This window comes from Lissotriton helveticus, chromosome 5_1, assembly GCF_964261635.1.
Source record: "Lissotriton helveticus chromosome 5_1, aLisHel1.1, whole genome shotgun sequence".
In the NCBI taxonomy this organism is placed as follows: Eukaryota; Metazoa; Chordata; class Amphibia; order Caudata; family Salamandridae; genus Lissotriton; species Lissotriton helveticus.
Window position 1 is genome coordinate 1,067,524,871 of NC_136065.1, and position 16,444 is coordinate 1,067,541,314.

Sequence of the window (16,444 nt, forward strand, 5' to 3'; positions counted from 1 at the left end):
TTTGTTTGCCATGCTCCTGTGTATTTTTCAGGTTAAAACAGTAAATAATACTGATTGCTCAGCTATGGTCATCCAGGCAGTGGTATCTAGCCTACTTGCTTGATTTTCCACCTAAGTTCTATTCTGTAACAACATGCAGAAAGAACGTGATGCAGTTAGAAAACCAGAAAGTAGCAGTAGCATTTTAGTCTCTTCTGAACTGTGTGTGCTGACAAATGGATTGCAAAATTACTTTTCCTCGATGCCATAATCTTCCAGCAAGGTTGTAAGTACTGAGTTGCAGATGTTGCAATGCAATACTTACATCAGTATTGTGTCTATGCACAATAAATAGTTTGTTTACTTTTCCACATCAGTTTATTCTAGCTCCCAAAGTATTTTCACCAAAGTTACAAAAGAATATTGGGTCTCCACAATTAGAACGCGGATGTTCATCGCCAAAACCACCTCCACTGCTCACAGCTGCAAACTAACTACGATTCTTCCATTCAGATCAGTTGGCAGAGGCTATACAACCGTGACTATCTTCACCAATGGCACAGTCCTCATACAAGCCAACAATGATAACCTGGAAGCTTTTGACTCCTTATTCCCCTCTCTCAAGTCAGTCCTCCTTACCCCGCCGCACCTCGCATCTACACCCTCACCGTCCACTCCCTCGACAGACAGAGAAGACCGCGACACGACCCCCCTCGATCCACATATAGCCCGTCAGGCTCCCCTCCCCCCCGCCACATCCCACCCCCCACGCCCACCCATCCACAACCCACAGGAAAGCCAACTCTCACCCCCTACCACCCTCCCTTACCACTTCACCCCCCATAGCTACCTCCCACCCCCGAGGACAATCACCCCCCGGTCAACTGGCAGCCCACAGTCAACGAGCCGCCCCTCGAATCTCCCCCCTACTCTCAAACCTCCACCGTCTTATCCTCCTCCCGACCCTCCCCCCTTCCCGCCCATGTCCACTATCTCACACAGCCCTCTTCCCACAACACCCCCGCCCTCTACCCCGATCCCTATCTCCCAACCCACTCCCCCGTACTACAACCTACTCGGCCCCACTGCAGTTGCCCACAACCCCCCCTTTGATTCCACATCTAAGCGGCTCTCAGCCTTGGAAAATCAGGTCGACTCCATCACCCAAGGCCTAATTGAAATCCTCCTCAACCTCGGTATAGCCTGTATTCCCCCTAAACTCCCTCCCCGAACGCCCCTCCTCGCCAACGACATCATCACCCAGGGACCCATAGTACCCCACAATGCACAATACAATCCCTCCAAACCTCCCAACACCCCTCCCCAAACGCCCCTCCTCGCCAACGACATCATCACCCAGGGGCCCACATTAGCCCTCAACGCTCACCCAATCTATCCCTATCCCAAGAGCCTGGCTTCCAGTCCCAAAAAATCTGAACTCCACAGAGCCCCATGGACTAGGCCCCCGACCACTACCTCATCTCACATCCCAGCATGCTCAAAACACCTGACCACCAGACCACTCAGATCAGAAGCGCCTATGTCAGACAAAGAAGCAACATTACTAGCCACGACCTACGACTCTCCCATCTCAGTATCACCTAAATCTAAAATTCAAGTAATCACTGGGTACCGGAAAGATCAACTCACCCTCAAACGTCAAAGATCACCAGTCCTCACCGCCATACCCAGAGAAGCTAAAGACAAAACAACCAGCATGCAGGAGAGAATCCCCAAGTGCCTCCTAATCAACTGCAGATCGGCCTCATTACATGCAACGGACATAGCTGAAGCCATCCTTACACACGACATAGATGTTGCGTTCCTCACTGAGACCTGGCTAAATAAGTCATCTCCCCCCTGCCTAGACATGCTGGTTCCACCGGGATTCTCCCTCATCTCCAAAGACAGGATAGAACAACGAGGAGGTGGAGTTGCTATCATCCACAAGGACAGCTGGAACATCACAGAAACCTCCCCCTTTGAATACAACTCATTTGAATGCCTATCCGTTTCCATCAAAACCAAAGACAATGACTCTCTATTTTGCCACCTACTCTATCACCCCCCGGGCAGAAATAATGAGTTTGGAGACCAACTATCCAACCTGATCGCTCAAGACGCTCTCGGCGATTCCAAAAACCTAATTCTTGGTGACCTAAATCTGCGATGGAATGAAACCCACAACCCTCTAATTAGATCGCTATCCAACCTCCTCGCAGATAACAACCTCACTCAACACTGCACCGAGGCGACACACTACAAAGGAGCCACACTGGACGCCATCATTGCACAAAAGAATTCAATCACGATCAACCACATACTCCCCGTTGACTGGTCAGATCATCATATGATCCTATTTCACATTAATCACCCCATCATCCCGTTTAAACCTCCCCAAGACCCACCCAAATGGTCAAGAAACCTCTCCCAAGTCCCCCTAGACATTCTAGAAGGGCAGCTAAGCTCTCTTCTCCCAGACAACTCTCCACACCTTTCGACCAACGATCTCATCGACCAGTACAACTCTGAGCTAGTCTCCATTCTCGATAATCTAGCTCCTCCAAAGCTCAAAAGAAGCCGTGCCACCCCGTCTAGAACCTGGTTCAATTCGGACCTCAATGCAGAAAGAAGAACATTGAGAGCCAAAGAAAGAAAGTGGAGAAACAACCCAACAACCATCCTTCGCCTACAACTAAAAACAGCCCGAAAGAAGTATAACAACCATATCAAAAACAAGAAATCCAACTTCTTCCGAGAGGCACTTGCCAATTCCAAAAACAGACCCAAGGAACTCTACAACATAATCAGACACCAAACATCAAAACCTCTGCCCTCACCCCTACAGGCGTCCAAAGAACTATGCGACAACTTCGCCAGCTTCTTCAACGACAAGGTCCTAAAAATCGAACTATCTCTAGAGATCAGCAACACGACCATCCCTCAGGCCCTCCCTTCCGGCCCCCCTCCCCTCCCCTGGCTAAGCTTTCGCCACGTGCAGGAAACGGAGATAATCTCGCTAATCTCGACCTCCAAACCATCAGCTCACATCTCAGACCCCATTCCCCCCTCACTTGTCAAAAAAATGAAGCTCACCTTAGCACCTATCTGGGGCAAAATTATAAACAGCTCCCTACAAAGCGGAGTGGTCCCCGACTGTCTAAAAATGGGACAAGTCACCCCTTTGCTGAAAAAACCTGGCCTCGACTCTACCGACTTGAACAATTTCAGACCGATATCTAACCTCCCTCTACTCGCCAAAACACTGGAACGCTGCGTTCTCCTGCAACTAACTCATCACCTGGATAACATCAATCTCCTGGACCCCCTCCAATCTGGCTTCAGGCAAGGTCGTAGCACAGAAACCGCAATGCTGAACATCATAGACGACATTCACGGTTCTCTTGACGCTGACAAGTGCTGCCTTCTCATACTCCTTGATCTATCCGCAGCCTTCGACACGGTAGACCATAAGCTCCTCATCAAAACTCTGCAAGTAAGAGCTGGCCTCGGCGAGGTAGTTCTTGACTGGTTTTCTTCCTTTCTCCACAACTGCTCGCAAATAATAAAACTGAAGAACTTCACCTCTGAAACACAGCAAGTCAACAAGGGTGTCCCCCAAGGATCAGTACTTTCACCTCAGCTCTTCAACATCTATATGGAACCGCTCGCCAAACTACTCAGGAATGCCAACATCCTCTTCCACCTCTACGCGGATGACACGCAGATCTACCTGGAAACCTCTTCACCTAAGGACATCCATAGACTTAATGCGGTCTTAAAAGATGTTCAAGATTGGTTGACAAAAAAACACCTGAAACTCAATCCCGACAAGACCGAAACCCTTCTCATCTCAAACAAAGAAGACAACCCTCAAGTCACGGAGTGGCTGAAATCGATCGATGCTCTTAAAGGTTCTCTCACGCCAACTGACTCCGTCAAATCTCTGGGTTTCACCCTAGACCCCAAACTAACCTTGACAAACCACATTAAGAACTCGGCAAAAAGTGCTTTCTTCAACCTCAGACTGCTGAACAAAATCAAACCTTTCATTCCAAACAAGGATCTTAAACTAGCCACACAATCTCTAGTTCTATCTAGACTGGACTATGGGAACTCAATCCTTACAGGTATCCCCAAATCTCACTTGGCTCCATTAAAAACAACACTTCATGCGGCAGCCAGAATGATCACAGGATGCAAAAAATTCGACCACATCTCCCCAGCACTTAAAGAACTTGAATGGCTTCCGGTGGAAATGCGTAGCACCTTCAGAACGGCCTGCCTAACCCACAAGGCCCTCCACACCGGTAAACCAGAATACCTGGCAACCAAGCTCCAAAAAGCAGGCCAAAGCAGATATTTGAGAAGCTCCAACTCCCTGCTGCTCATCCTTCCAAAAACCAGAAAGAAGAAAACTGCGGACTGCTCCTTCACTGGAAATGCCCCTAAAATTTGGAACTCTATCCCTCCGCATATCAGAACTCTACCGTCCTATGCGGAATTTAAGAACCAACTCAAATCCTTGTTCCTCATCCGCTCCCTAGGTCCCAGATAACTATGATCTCCCACTGAACTATGTGTTATCTATGTATCCTTATACCAAAAGTCCCACTGTTACAAACTTTCCCTCCCCCAATACTGTCTTTCGATGACTGCTTCTACTTGTTACATGTCTTTTTGTTCACCCTGTCACACCTTTTACTGTAAAGCACTCTGCTATCTTCGGGTCTTGTTAGCGCTATAGAAAACTTCTAAATAAATAAATAAATAAATATCTTTTGTACCACTTAAAGTATCAGACTTCGCATCAGTACAGAGCTAATCCATTCATTGCATTCTCTGGGAGTTTTGTTAAGTGCTGCAGATCTCCTTCATTTACTTCAGAGTGCAATTGCCATTGGATTGCAAGGTAGCCATTGCATTGGACGCTTTACAAACTTCCATGTCATACCAGTTGAACAACCAACTTGTAAGAAAATTACAACTGGTCACGGTTTACAATGAAAATATAACATTTCCTAGCCTTTAGAAAGTTTCATTTTTAAACATTTAGGACACATAGGCGAGGATTATGTGTTAATCCTCATCTCCATTGTTGAATTAATGTTTTTGCTTGTGCTTTGTCCTGACCTGGCAAATGGCCTAGCCAAAGCCTCCTACAACAGTAATTGGTATTGTGGCTGCCTTTGTATTTTTTGTAATTGTGTTTGCATTTAAAAACAGTCAATTCAGCGCAAGATCCATGGTGAAGCAACATTAAAGGTTTTGCTGTATTTAATACCATTAATGAGGACACATTATGTACACTGTGAAGACTGACCGTATTTGTAATATACTTGACTAAATGTATGCACTGTACACAATTCAGTTCTCTGTTGGACAAGATGCATATCCAATTATTTGGGCACCTCATATGAAAAGTAAAGCACTGAATGGATTTAGGATCTTTTTCAGATCACGACTCAGATGTTCCCCATTGGCCCAACGGCAAGCACAGGTATACCAGTTGTAAGAAATTGGATTGTTTTTTGGGGTGGGTGACTTCGCACCTCAAGGAATAATCACAACACTTGTCAAGGTGCACTCTTTAAAGTCACACAATTAACCTTAGCTCAACCCCCTTGTAGCTATGATACAGAGCAGACAGGCTTAACATATGGCAATGTGCTAAGTATTTATGCTGTACCAAAACAGTAGTAAATTCAAAATGCAAAACGATAAAAATCCTAAACGAATTATAAAATAGAGCAACATTTATTTCAACAAAATGACAGAAATCCAACAAGGGGAACCACCTATTTGAATTTTTTAAGTATTTATTAGAAATAGTGTCAAGGGTGCTGCAGGGGTCCTCGGTCAGCCCCACTCTGTTTAATCTGAATGTGGCACCACTAGCAACTCTGGTGCGATCATTTGAATTACAGGTTTTGTCATATACAGATGACACCCAGATTATTGTCTGAAGTGTTTGACGATATATCATCAGTGGCAAAGACATTCAAACTGTATATTGGACATTGAGATCAGGATGGAGGAGAACTGTCTGAAATTTAATATGGAGAAGACAGAAATCCTGGTCGTTGGGCTCACCACTCGGTGTGGTCAGAGCTCTGGTGGGCAGAGACATGTGGCCCCCTACCTACTCCAGTTGCTTCTGTTAAATACCTAGGAGTCATCTTTGATAACACACTTACTTTTGATACTCAGGTCAATAGGACCACAAGCACATGCTTTTTCATCATTAAAATTTTGAAAAAGATCCTTCCTTTTGTTCCTGTGGAGCATAGAGCTACAGTGGTCATTGCATTGATTTCCTCTCACCTTGACAACTGTAACGCTCTTTACTTAAATATCAATAAATCCTCACTCAATAAACTCTAGGTTATTCAAAGCGTGGCTGCCCATTTGAGATAGAATATGCCCAAATGCCAGTAAGTTAGGGACGCCCTAGGGCATAGTGCACTTTATAAATCTAAAATCAAAATCAGAAGCATAAAGCGCCTGTGCTAGTCAATGATCACGATAGACCAGGACCCAAGTAGAGTTTAATGCTGACTGCAATTGTATGCGGGTAAGCTTCAAAACCAGATTTGTCCTGGTCAAAGATTTTATCCTCTGACTATAGTCCTTTAAGTCCCAATCCACCCAGGAATACACTTCCAAAGCCCCCAGAACGTATGGGGAGGCACTTAGAGGCTCACAGGGTGGCGGGCATTGGCCAACAGTGGGACACTGATCAGCTAGGCAGTTGTAGGCAGGTCCTCTTGTAGCTTATTGTGTCCCTGTACCATGAACAAAAAGTCAGCCAATTGAGCCCTACGTACAAGATAGAGCAGGTCCAGTCACAGACCAGTCCATTCCTCTTCTGTTGTTCCTCTTGTCCAGATGTGTTTTGAAGTGGGAGCCTGGAGATGCCACATTTATTCCTGACATGAGCTTGTGGCTGGGAATGACTCCTGGGTATGTCCTAACCAATGTGGTAAAAGATTCCAGGGCCGGCCCCACTAATCTTGTGCTCAGAAAGCTGAGGACTTGTGTTGGAATTGTACTATGGTAATCCTAATTCCTCACCTATCTACCACTAACATCCTGTTTGGGGCAGTCACTGTACCTACAATAAACCCAGATCCAGAAGTCTGTTAGAAAAAAAGTAGATTTTTCCAGCAACTACACAGTGGATGCACAAGAATTGTTTTGGCATCATGTTTTCCTTTCCTTCAAGTACCCTCCCACTGTTTAATCTAAAACCCATAGACAGAAGTCTAGTAGATCAAAAGTAGGGTTTTCAGCAGCCATATAGTGGATACACAAGAACTGATTTGGCAGCCTGTTTCCCTTCCTTTTAAGTGCGCTCCTTGTGTAATATGTAAAACCCAGCAGACCTATCAAGCAGGATTTGACACTGTAATATCAGCTCCACCCTGCATATTCTGTCTGATTCAAAGTAGTCATCTTTGCCCATTCAGGTCTGCCTATTGTTTGCTCCTGGAAAGCCCTTGGCACCTTCATCGCACCAATTCAAATGCTAATTACCGACAGGCAGAAATGGAAGAGCAAAAGCAGATTTAGCCTCCAGGAACTTCAAGCAGGGAAGAGGTAACTTTCTAAGTTACATTTCCATAATATTTTTTTGCAATTCTGAATTCTCCATTGAATTGGATTTTTTTAAGTGTAAAAAATAGTTGTTTGATAGGTGTTTAAATCATTTTTCTAGCAGGCCCCATACTTGAGATACAGTATTAGGTTTTTTGATCTGTACTCTAGTGTTCGACACATGACAGTACGGTCTGCCACAATGAAAAATAGGTTTCGGGTGCTAGTCAATTGAAGGAAATATTAACATGACATTTCTACATGTCCTGCTTTAAAATAAATTTCACCCTGGCTTGTGGACTACAAGACCTACATAGGGGGACTTCTTTATGTTTTAAAGGGAGGTTTTGACCTGTCGAGGGTTTATTTTAACAGGTTGAATTGTCGCTTCTCCACTGTCACAGTCGAGCTACACTGGTAGGCTTGAAGTCATGTTTGTAGTGCCACCGTAGTGGGTGGCTCAATAGGTGCTGTAATCTACTAGTGATGTTTACATCTTGGTATACTTTATTTCAGATAATAAGGACTTATAGGTAAATTACATATGAAAGTTAGGAGTAGACCATTTTCTTCATGCTGAAATGAGGAACACCGGTAAGTTACCACTGTTTAGCAGGTGTAAAGTGCACAGAGTTTTAAAGCCAGTCAAAATATAGCCCCCATCAAAAGGTGAAAAATTCACGGTGACCACGCAGAAAAGGTGGATTTCTTATACCTATTTACCAACTTGTGAAAGGACACATTTTGGCCTACACATTTCTCTCAATTTACCTGGAGAGAATGTGTGTTAGGAAAATAACCAAACTTGCCAGAGTGTGTCTGTCTTTAGTTTATTGTCGTAAATTACTATAACCCTTTTACCCCAATATGGATTTATGCTTATTAACTTCTGAAAAACTTCCTTTATATTGGTGATAAGACCAAAAGCTTGAAAACAGGTCCAAGGGGCCTCACTTCTCAAAAAAAATTCTGTGGATCCAGGTATGTCTAAAAATGTCTGGCCTATATCTCTGCACCCTTCTTTTTCCAGACTATTAACTAAATTTGTCAGTAGGCAAATATCCTATTATTTGGAATCTAACAATCTTTTGAATGACACCCAATCATGGTTTCGACCATCCTACTGCATGCGAAATGCCTCACTGGCAGTCTTGGAGGATCGCTGGGCTATTCTTGAAAACAGAGGCTCAGTTTCACTGTTATTATTTGATATATACAGTCTCTCACTCCATCCTCCTGGAATGCCTTTTCTATATGGGCATCAGGCATATTGCTCCTAATTGGTTCAGATCTTTGCTGTCTTATAGAACTCAATCTATCAGTCTTCCTCCTTACAAGTGTTTGCCTAGTTCCCTGATCTGTAGTGTACCCAATGAGTCAACACTAATACAGGTTATTTAACAACTATTTGGCACCCTTGTCCTCAATGGTTAGGTATTTTGGTCTCAATAGAATTCTTTACTCTAATGATTTCCAGCTAATAGCATCAGTGTCAGACAATCCTACTTTCATGCAACACATGTTTAGAGCCTGTATGTCTTCTATGACAAACTGGATGAACAAACACTATCTGAAACTAAAGATAGAAAAGACAGAAGCTCATAGCTTTGGCAAACAATCTTTATCCTCGTCACACCTATGGTGGCCACCAGAGCTAGGACAGGGGTGCCGCTCGCAGCTGATTACAGAGTCCGTGTCTCTGCTTCTTCTGTCCCTTGCTTGCCGAGCCCTGTGGAAAGGGTGAAGATATCTATTAGGAGTGTGTGAGGCTGTTTAAACAGGGGCCGGGACTGCGAGACCGAGGGTTCCGCGCAGGATCACCGCAGCGCACCTGGAGTCTCTTCCCGCCCCTGCTCCTCCCTGACTGCCTGCTCCTCCCTGATTGCCTGCCTTCATAACAGCTCGCGGCCCCCGCTCCGCGGGGGCCGCTCCCAGCTGATTACAGAATCCGTGTCTCTGCTTCTTCGGTCCCTTGCTTGCCGATCCCTGTGGAAAGGGTGAAGATATCTATTAGGAGTGTGTGAGGCTGTTTAAACAGGGGCCGGGACTGCGAGACCCAGGGTTCCGCGCAGGATCACCGCAGCGCACCTGGAGTCTCTTCCCGCCCCTGCTCCTACCTGACTGCCTGCTCCTCCCTGATTGCCTGCCTGGAGTCTCTTCCCGCCCCCTGCTCCTCCTATAAAGACACACCCTCGACGCACAGCGGGACGCGTGTGCGGGACGCCCGGACAAAGGGCGGACAGTCTAAGACAGTCCAAGACTGGCCACGACTGGACTGGACCAGAATCTCTGCATGAAATCGAACTGTGAGCTAATTCGCTATCTGTGGCACCGTGTGAATACAACGATATTGGTAAGGGGCACTAGATAAATATATATATCATCTGTTGTCAATAGCCTAGTACATGTCTAAGCAAAAGACCCCCATTGCTCCCGCCAACACCATGGATAACTATTTAGTGCAGGTGGTGGCAAAAATAAATAACGAGCGGAGGTCTTCCTTGGGACTTAGCACTCCACCAACGTCCTCCCAAATGGAGAATTTAGGCATGAATTTGATGGATTCGGACACAACAAATGTTATCGAACTATTTACCCAGCAAAAAACTGATAGTCTACTGCCAAATGTTTCCAAGGCTCCAATCCTAGACACTAATGTAGAAATAATAGTAGGGGATGATAAAGATGTCTCTCAACATGATCTAGAGTTAGTTGAGGATTGTATTTCTCCACCAGCACCTGTCCCTGCGCCAAGAGCTGCCAGAGGGGACACTAAAATTCCACCCAAAAGAGAAGGGCTGCGGTCTAATAGGAAAAGACCGGCAACCCCCCCTAGTAAGAGTGTCATAGTAGGAAAAGTGGGAGAAGAAAATGAAAGTATAGGTTGGGACGACGCTATTATAAAGAAGCTCATGGGTAGGTATCGGACACCAAACTGAATCGGGTAATTAAACCACTGCTGTCTAAAATTGACCACCTCACTGATAAAGTTAGTAAATTGGAGACCCTTTTAAAAATTACTAATGACAATGTGGGGGAAATACCGAATCTGGTATTAGGTAAAATCGATGAAAAACAAATTATGGAAAATCCACCAGGGGGAACAGTAGACGTATTAGCTTCCATCCAGACAACCAGATTAAGGGGTCGATTAGGATGGCGGACGGAAATGGCTACTGTCCGCCATGGTGGGGGAAATTTTACTCCCGGCCGCGCCGCGGAGATTCCGCGTTTGGGATTAGGATAATCATGTCACGAAACTCCGACCGCGGCGGACGGATCATAACCAACACCGTCCGCGGTGGACGGAACACATCCAACTCCGTTCGCGGCGGACGGAGTCCAATGAACAACCACTGCCGCGGACGGAAATGACCGCGGAAAATAACACATGTACCGCCATACCTGTGAATACTCCGTGGCCGCAATTAGGATTAATCCGCCCGGACCACGGAACTCACAGCCATCCACGTCCGCGGCGGAAAGAATGCTACGATAACCACAGCATCACTGCGGAAGGCCAACACGCACAACATCCCTAGCGGCAAACAAATGTCAGGAAGCCTACCGCTAGTCCAAAGCAAACATACCAACATTGACAATGCCCCCCCCCCAACATCAAGCACAAGCCGCCATGACACGTCCCAATTATCCAATAATGCACACTAGTCAACACGCCCACCTACCACCTGACTGCCAACAACCATTGAGACACGACTATAAAATGACACACACACGCTACCACAATCCTTTGCATCACAGCATTGCTGCTAGCAAGAGGCCAAAATCGAGATACTGCAAACTCACATAGAAGACACACAACCACCACCCTACCACACCCACCACACAAACACCCACCACACAAATCCTACACATCACACACCACACACCTGCACCCCCCAACTCACTCAACTCACACACTGAGCACCACACACCATGGCACCCAAAAAAAAACCCAAATTCACGGAGACAGAGTTGAGGGTAATGGTAGATGAAATACTCCGTGTTGAGCCCCACATCTTCGGGGCCCAAGTCCAGCAGACGTCCGTGGCGCAAAAGAACCACATGTGGGACAGGATCGTCACTCGGGTGAATGCCTCGGGGACTGTGCCGAGGACGAAGCATGACATCCAGAGGCGGTGGCATGACCTGAAGACCAGGGTCAAGGGCATCCGAGCTAAAAACTTTGCCCGAGCCAATCATACTGGCGGTGGCACACCCCCGGAGCCCATACCCTACACCGATTGGGAGGAGAAGGTGCTGGTGATACTACACCCAGAGAGCCTAGACGGACTTGACGAAGGAGAAGAGACTGGTGAGTACAAACCAAGCACCACGATCAGCACGACATGGTCAGGCTCACACAACTGAGAAGAAACATCTCCTATGCCCCAACCCATGCACGTTGGACACCAACTCACTAACATGTCCATGGCTCCCAACAGGCCCCCATGCTCACGGGGAGGGTGCTGGTGGTGGTGGTGGTGGAGGGTGGGGTGTGTGAGAGGCCCAAACTACTACTCCCAACAGGCCCCCATGCACACAGGGAGGGTGCTGGTGGTGGTGGTGGTGGAGGGTGGGGTGTGTGAGAGGCCCAAACTACAACTCCCAACAGGCCCCCATGCTCACAGGGAGGGTGGTGGTGGTGGTGGTGGTGGAGGGTGGGGTGTGTGAGAGGCCCAAACTACAACTCCCAACAGGCCCCCATGCACACGGGGAGGGTGCTGGTGGTGGTGGTGGTGGAGGGTGGGGTGTGTGAGAGGCCCAAACTACAACTCCCAACAGGCCCCCATGCACATGGGGAGGGTGCTGGTGGTGGTGGTGGTGGAGGGCGGGGTGTGTGAGAGGCCCAAACTACAACTCCCAACAGGCCCCCATGCACACGGGGAGGGTGGTGGTGGTGGTGGTGGTGGAGGGCGGGGTGTGTGAGAGGCCCAAACTACAACTCCCAACAGGCCCCCATGCACACGGGGAGGGTGCTGGTGGTGGTGGTGGAGGGCGGGGTGTGTGAGAGGCCCAAACTACAACTCCCAACAGGCCCCCATGCACACGGGGAGGGTGCTGGTGGTGGTGGTGGTGGAGGGTGGGGTGTGTGAGAGGCCCAAACTACTACTCCCAACAGGCCCCCATGCACACGGGGAGGGTGCTGGTGGTGGTGGTGTCGGTGGAGGGTGGGGTGTGTGCGACAGGAAACAGAAATGTCTAAAAATCTACATAACCATGTAATGTCCACATCACAGACCAGCTCTATCTTGTCCCTCAGGTGATCGTCAACTGACTGGGGAAACCAGTACCCGGCCGCCAGCCTCGCCTCCCACACCTACAGGACTCTCTGGTGACGAGGACACAGGCAGCTCCGGTGCGGAGGATGGAGCGGGACCAAGCACGCAGCCAGGGCCATCTGGCTCACAGGGACTCCCGGGACCGACCAACGTCGCAAGTGTCACTCCAGCGACACCTGTCTCTGTGATCTGCACAGTCCCCACCACCACCAGTACCACCAGTACCACCAGTACCACCAGCACCACCAGCACCACGACTCCTGCCGGTGCCACCCAGCATGACCCAGCGCACAACGCTGGTCCATCGGCCCCACACACAAGCAGGGTGAGTGGGCCACAGACACAGGCAACGGGACATCAGCCAATCAGGCGAGCCACACACCGCCGTGCAGAGGAAGGACAGCTACCCCAGCCAGTGGCACAGTCCCTACAAGCCCTTGCCAGGTGCCAGGCGTCATACGACCGGTCCCAGGCAAACGCAGATCGTGCACACCAGGACTCGGTGCACAACAACAACATCCAGTGCGAAATCTGTGGCATCCTTGGCCAGATGTTGCAGATCATGGGCCAGCAGGCAACGATGTGGAGGGAATGGTTGCCCGGAACAACCCCCCCCCCTCCATCAAGTGTCGTAGCGCCACCGCCACCGTCACCTCCGCCTCCACCGCCACCTCCGCCTCCACCACCACCTGTGCCCCTGGCGACGGATGTGGCCCTTCAACAACCTGCCCTCCCAGCTGACTCTGTACCACCTCAGAGACGGAGGGGCCGGCCGAGGCAGGAAGTGGCTGAGAGCAGTGTTGGAGCGCCATCCACACGCTCCAAGAGGGGACGACCATGACAATGTCACCGCCTGTGCCAGACATTCACCCAGCTAAGTATCCTGTCCCACAGACAATCATTCCCACTGGTCTGCTGGACTACCCTGACACCCCCCAATGTGGTGTCAGCACGGACATTTCATCTGCCATTACCTTCAACTCCAACTCCCTCCACCCCACTTACTTGTAAATATTCACCAGCACAGAAGCACAACCTGTAAATAAATAGCACTTACTCACACAATGATGTTTTGCCTCCATGTTTATTCACATGATTGCCTTCAGAAACAGACGTAAACAGGTTCAGGGATGACAGTCGTACATGATCATGGCGCTGCGGGAGTGACCTAGAGAAAATCAGAGACAGCAAACACACGTCAGGAAACAGATTCACACACATCACAACACAGTGCACAGCAACATTACACAAACGACAACCATCACAAAAGCATGGGATGAGAGCACACACATCATGGAGACTTGTATGTCCACATTAGCAACCATCACAAACAAGAACACCCAGCTGATTAACCCCACATCCACACAACACCAGCAAACATACATGAGGCATTGTCAACCGCCACTAGAGGTAGTAACTCACATTCAAGGGAAGTAGCGATCTATGAGCTGGCGCCTCTGGTCCACACCTTCCTCCTCACCACTATCCTCATCAGTCGACATGGGTGGGATGGGAGGCCGAGGAACTCCTTCGTCTTCAGGGTCCAACAGCAGTTCAATGTCATTGCGTACTGCTAGGTCGTGGAGCATGCAGCAGGCAATCACGATCCTGCATACTTTTCCTGGTGAGTAAGGCAGGGCCCCTCCGGTCTTATCGAGGCACCGAAACCGAGACTTTAGCAGTCCAAAGGTACGTTCGATGACTCTCCGTGTCCTTCCATGTGCATCATTGTACCGCATTTCACCCGCTGTTCTCGGATTACGTAGGGGACTGAGGAGCCAGGGCCGGTTTGGGTAAGCCGAGTCGCCTATGTAGGGGGATGACAGAGACAAACATCACAACAAGATATGGTGGGTACCCCATGCAACACAGAGATCACAAGAGTCCCCACTGCACACTCACCAACAAGCCACGCTTGACCGGGTCGCAGATTAGCCATGAGTCGTGGGACATTGCTGCTCCGCATGATGTGGGCGTCATGTGCAGATCCACATGTGAGATGATGTTGTTTGCCAGGCACACCACCTGCACGTTCAGCGAATGGAAGTGTTTGCGATTCCTGAACACTTGTTCCCGTGCCCGTGGTGGAATGATTGCGATGTGTGTGCCATCAATTGAGCCCACAACGTGAGGTATGTGGCCCAGGGCATAGAAATCAGCTTTGACAGCTGGCAACTCTTCCGGACGTGGGAAATGTATGTAGTCATCCTTGTACAGCACCATAGCTGTTAAGACATCCCGAAGAACCGTGCTGAACATGGCCTGTGACATCCCCCCGGCATGTCCAACTGTGTACTGAAATGTGCCAGTAGCAAAGAAATGGAGTACCGCCATGACCTTTGCAGTGGGTGTAATCGACCCAGGATACGTCCTACGTGGCTGCAGATGAGGAGACAATTGAGCCACAAGCTCCAGCAACCGACGTTGATCCAGCCGGAATTTCCGAATCACCTCCTCGTCAACCATATCCTCCAGCACAGTGTATGGCCGATGCACATTTGTAGCCCTCCTGTGTGGGAGAGAGATGTAACTTAGGTCAACTTGCAAACGACGCATACGTGTACAACTCCATCACATGTGAACCTTACTGACAATACTTCAGTCTGCACCCTAATGTTTAGTAGCCACATCACAGACACACATGCAACTGCATGCACACAAACGATAATTATACACACGCCATGTCATCAAGCACACATGCCAACACCAAGAATGATGTACATACGGTAATTACATGCATGGTGACACAACGTACAAAATCATACACGGAATGCATGTGTACCACCACCACTGTAGTCACCTCGCCAGAACAAGACACAGACGCATAATTTGGGCACACAGCCGTGATGTACTGTGTAGTTGTGAAGATGTAAGAACGTATGTAGGGTCACACCCGACGTCAACACGTACAAATGCACATCTGTTGCCCATTGTGTGCCGACCGATGGGCATTGCATGGATACACATGCTACATTGTATGACATATGACCTTTCCCTATCACGCTCACATCCCTCATGACGCAACTGCACACAACACATCACGGTGCAGCGTCTGACAAGATAACATAATTGGCGCCGCCATGGCGGTGCTCAACTTCCGCTACTTCCCAAAGGCCATACGCGGCCAGCGGCCCTCTTCCCATTGGCTGCATGTGCGGGGACCGTCACGGGCACACATCGGCAACCGCACGTGCAAGCCTCAGGCACGGATGCTTCAGTTGCAACAATGTTCCATCACTGGCGCCACCATGGCGGTGCACGTACTCAGCGGGGGAGGTGCAGGCCTATACACCCTGTAGATGTACGCAATGGACATGCCAGGTCATGACCCCCCTTACAGTCACCTTGCATCATCCACCGTACACCGGCCGTAGCGGCCGGGCCTAGGACGGCCGTGGCCGGCAATGAAGACAACCGCCGTGCCCGGCCATGAACACAACCGCCGTGCCCGGCCATGAATACAACCGCCGGGCCCGGCCATGAACACAACCGCCGTGCCCGGCCATGAACACAACCGCCGTGCCCGGCAATGAAGACAACCGCCGGGCCCGGCCATGAACACAACCGCCGTGCCCGGCCATGAACAC

The 16,444-nt window shown here is 48.9% G+C and overlaps 1 protein-coding gene across 3 annotated transcripts in view; it reads left to right on the forward strand.

Moving 5' to 3' along the window:
• The window catches only part of POLL (DNA polymerase lambda), a 163,545-nt gene that overhangs the window by 37,635 nt on the left and 109,466 nt on the right, over positions 1-16,444 (forward strand). The gene's annotated exons all lie outside the window — the stretch shown is intronic.